This window comes from Macrobrachium nipponense, chromosome 26 (genome assembly GCF_015104395.2).
Source record: "Macrobrachium nipponense isolate FS-2020 chromosome 26, ASM1510439v2, whole genome shotgun sequence".
In the NCBI taxonomy this organism is placed as follows: Eukaryota; Metazoa; Arthropoda; class Malacostraca; order Decapoda; family Palaemonidae; genus Macrobrachium; species Macrobrachium nipponense.
Genome location: NC_087215.1, coordinates 42,733,198 through 42,738,433, shown reverse-complemented (window position 1 = coordinate 42,738,433; position 5,236 = coordinate 42,733,198).

Here is a 5,236-nt window from a genome sequence, read left to right as displayed (position 1 = left end):
TTTTGGCTGCATATATGAAATTACTTGTAAAAAGTGTGATAAAATATATTACATACAAACTGGAAAATCACTTTCACAAGGAATCAAGCAGCACTAGTATTCTGTGAAAATTGGTCAAATATTGAATGCACTATTCGCGTAATGATTATTACATGATGAAAGTAATGTGGGAACATTCCTTAAAAGCAGTACACATAACGTAATCAGGTCATGGGTTAAACAGGAAAGTCTGCCAAAAACCACAGCCCAGGATGCGTGTGACCATTAGCTAAGCACAAATAGAAACACACAACAACAACCTAATTCCATGGGAAACCTACTTCGGCTCTCATGGGATGATGTGGCATAACCTAGTTAAGTTTGCTAGCCTATGGATTTGTAAACGAATCTGTAAGAATCACTTCCTCTTCTCCTATCGTCTAGTATAGACATTCAACTCTTCTCTGCAAAGCTATCTCAAGATGTAACGCTTGAAGAATATAGTATATTTTGCTACCTCTGTGTTTCCACGACATACCCTCCATTCAACTTCAGTAACATGAATCAAGAATTCAGAAAATATCTTCCTGGCTGTATCGTGAGAGAGAGAGAGAGAGAGAGAGAGAGAGAGAGAGAGAGAGAGAGAAGGCTCTGTGAACGTTTCTCCTAACACAACGCTATCCGCTTAGTGGATCAAAAGTACCCACGTAGGCCTGCGTGTATTCAGGTTCTACAACATTCGCAAATATGGGAGATTTAGATCATCCTATTAACTAGAGTCAGGCAAGATCCTTAATGCTGTGTAGTGACACAGTTAAAAGGAATATCATTGAACCATGTTTCATCAAATCAAATAATGGAAGTGTTCTGAATTTAAGTCTAAATTTGTTTAAACTCGATACCTTCATAATTAAAAAGGTTATAGATAAATATAAAAAACAAAATTAATATATTCAGTTATGTAAATGTTTTTGGACTTTGGATGACTAATCTTCTGTTTCTCTTATGGTTAAGTCTGTTTTAGGTTTAGACCGTGTAATCTGATTATCCTGGATTATCTCTTTGATTTTTATCCTTTTGACAAATAACCATCTGGTATTCTTGATAGTTTTGTTTACCTTGGAACTTTCATTTCAACTGTATCTCATTTGTGCCTAGACAATATCTCATTAAAGGACGAAAGTGCTTGGTTAGAATTTCTGCCTATTATTTTTTCTTCAGTATCCACTTATATCATGAAGTCACGTGCATCTACTGTGATATATATATGTATATATATGTATATATATATATATATATATATATATATATATATATATATATAGTATATATATATATATATATATATATATATATATATATATATATATGTATATATGTATGTATATATAAGCCACGAAGGAAAGATAAAGAAGAAACTCTGTTGGTTATCTTTCCTTCGTGGTTTATACCTATATACATACATACATATATACATATATATAGATATATATATATATATATATATATATATATATATATATATATATCAGTCCTTTGTCAATGGCTTGAAAATAAAGCTGAAACCGGTCAGGACCTATACTCTGTCTCTTATATTTTCACCTGTGATTATAAACATATATATATATATATATATATATATTATATATATATTATATATATATATATATATATTATATATTGCTACTTTCAAAATGCATATATCTCCTCTGTGACTGTATTAAATGTTATGTAGAATTGTGCAACATTTTTTTAGATTCCTAGATAGCTTAGAGATAGGATGTTTTAAATGTGTGTTATGATTTTGCATAATAATATGAAAAGAATATATATATAATGTAGAATGTAGAAAGAGAGAGATTTTCTTTGTCCATTCGAAACTACGATTGTTTCCCTATTATGTCAGCACTGTAAGATTAGAGGAACTCAGAGATCTCAGTTTGCTTTCCTAATCTGTCAACACGTTTGATAAGCAAGCGCAAGTCTTCACGTTGTTATCAGAACATGTCAGTCTTGATTATCACTCGACTTCGTCTCGATCGGGTACGAACATTATTGTATACTGGTCTTGTACATGTATGTCTTTTCCGAGTGCCATATGAAGATTACACATTTTGTATGTAAAATTGAGTAAGATTTCAAAGCTTCCACAAAGAATTAGGTCTCAAAACATTGTGTCATCTCCCCTGTCCAGCTTCCACAAGGGAGAAGTATTTCATTACATCTTCGATACTCGAGGCGTTCAGATCTCTCTCTCTCCCTCGACATCCTTGAGATTATATTAACGTAACGTAAATTGGTCACTCGTAACTTGAGAATTTAATTTTTGATATTTCGTAGAGTTTATTTAGTGTTAAATATTGTTTTTTGTGGAATCTGAACAAACATTGTTTCGTAACGGTGCCTGGGTTTGGTTTTTGAGAAAGTGTAAAGCAAGACTGCAGCAAAGAAAGAAGTTGGTATACCAAAAAGGTAAAGTGTGTTATATTTTTATTAGTTGCAACTAATAATGGACAGGAACAGTGGTTAACTAATAACTGACAGGAACAGTGGTTTGGTAAAAACTGATGGTTACAATGTTTTGAGTGAACAGATTTACACTTGTACAAATTGCAAATTTTTGTGTTTTGTGTTTGTTTCATTTTGTGCATTTTTCCATTTTCTTGTTGAAGTGTACCTTTTTATTTTGATACTGTCCACATTTTTCTGTATTTTCATTTACATTCACGATTTAATTGACTTAGTTATTTTCATTGCTTAATCATTGCACATTTAATTAAATTTAACACTTGTGAATTAATTTGCATTTACTTAGAATTCTTTTCAAGTTTTATTATTGTTTAGCTTTAGCACTTGTGAATTAATTTTAAATTTTCAATTATTGCCTAACACTTTTGAGTTTCAATTGAATTAATTTTCTTGCATATATAATATATATATATATATATAATATAGATATATATATCTATATATATATATATATTATATATATATAATATATATATATATGTAATATGTGCACAGTGTCGTTATTCCAAAAGGCAATAACTTAATAATACTTAAGAAAAAGGCACGAAACAGATAATAAGAGAAGAGAAAGAGAAAAAGGGAAATACGATAATGATTTTTCTTAGCGAAGGGATTTTGTTACTCAAAACATTAGGCTTTTAGCCATTAGACATCTGGTTTTCATCTCCCCCAAAAAGCCTCTGTCCGTACCAGCGATTAGTGACCAACAAGAGATTATGGGCGACGAAGGATATCGCCCAGGCATCTTCGAGAAATTGGAAACTACTCTCATTAGCGCCTATGACTAATCGGCGTTCCTTTCGTGAACAGGTCAGAGAGAGCCATCTGGCATACGTTAAAAAGGAATTCTATGACCCGTTGTTAGAAAGAGGGTACCTACAAATCTTAAAAGCTCCACCCTCCCAAAGGTAGGCCTCTAGTATCGACGAATCAAAAGCCATGAGTGTTGGTCATAAGACAGCCCAAAAGGGGTATCAACGAATGACCTATGAGGTTACCAAGGGATACGCCCCTAAGAAGCCAGGACATGAAGAAGGAGGCGTATACAAATTCAAAGCCTACGAATTACTGTAGAAGACCTGACAGGAAGGCGGTCTCGTATGAAGTTAGTAGCCACTAAGACACAAAAAGTCTTTCAGAAAATGCCACCACCCAGTCAGATCCAAAAATCCAAAGGCGGGGCTAAGGAGATTTCAACTGAACAAAAAGGCGAGACAGAGAGAGCAGGCAGCAAAAGAAAAGGGAGCAGAGAAAAAGGGGAACAGAGAAGCCAAGAGAGAGAACAACCGGGGAGCCTGAGGGGAGAACTGCAGTGGCATGGCCGTGAAACAGAGAAAGACAGAAGAATCCCCAGAAGAAGAACAGGTGCAAAGGTGTGGTGTGCGAAGCAATCAAAGACAGTGAAAGTGACAATCAATACTCAGTAAAATTCCCTCGTGCCTATAGACTCGTAATTGCAACAAGTGCCAATTAAGTTTTATCAGTCCAAGAGCCCAGTAACTCAGAAGGTGGAAAAACCTGGTAAGAACCCCTACGAAGAATAAACTTAATGCAAAGAAACATATCAATTAATTTCTCATCCTAACAGAACCCCTTTACCTAATTCCCCAAAGAACAGCCTCCAAAGTCGGCACACGTTACCTTAGATCTGTGCGATGAAAGTAAGTACCAGCACAGATTTATTGGTGGCAGAGCGATGGGATACGATGAGATAAAGATTGATATAGTGACAAGATTAATTGATGTCGAGCGGTAAGGATAGGAAGAGACAAAAGAGACAGCAAAGAAATGGTGATTAGCGACGTGATACGAAGACACGAATGACAGTTAAAGACAACGGCCGCGAAACGGAATCAAAAGTTTAGTGTCGGCATAAGAGATTTCAATCCATTCACGCCACTCGAAAAAGAAAGTTCTCCCCAAAGACAGTTATCAGTGTTTCCCCAAATTCAAAGACAGTTACCGAGTCGTAACAATAAAAGCGCTCCAAAAAAAGCACCCACACTTCACGAAGAAAAGCTCCACTCCGAAGAACAAGATCAGGCGTTTTACCAGAAGAACAAGATGTCGAAAGCATAAGGCAAATATATCAAGAGGAAAGAAAACATAATCCCGAAAACGCAACGGTCAACGCAGTCCCACAGCAAGCGGAGAGAGAGAGAGAGGTCCCCTTTCCCGAAGAGAAGAAGAGAGAGAGAGAGAGAGGGGGAACCAACACATCATTCAACGCGCTGGTAGGGGAACGCAAGCTGTCAACGCAAACCCGGGTGTCGAAGACGACGAAAGAAGATAAGTCCAAATAAATGTCCCCACACTTACATAACATTAAAACTCTATTAAAAGTAAATTACGCGATTAACATTTCAGTTAGACAATTTCTGGTTTTTCAAGATTAAAAGATTTTCACACTGAACCTTTTTTTGGCAACGAAACTCTATATTTCTTCATTTTACTAATTATAACTAATCAGCTACTAAGACCTTTTCCCGAACATTTGTATTTACTAACCAATAACTTTAAATTTTAAATTTGATTGTGTCAATTTTTTTATTTTTTTTTGTGATTTTGGTTGGTTTTTTGTAATTTCTTATACTTTGTTTTTTTGTTTTAATATTTGCTTTTAATCTTATTCGTTACGTCGAATGAATGTTTACTTGTTTTTATTTTGTTTGTTTAGGATAACAAGGGTAATTCACGGGAGGTCTCTCGTTAGCGTACACTTTACGGT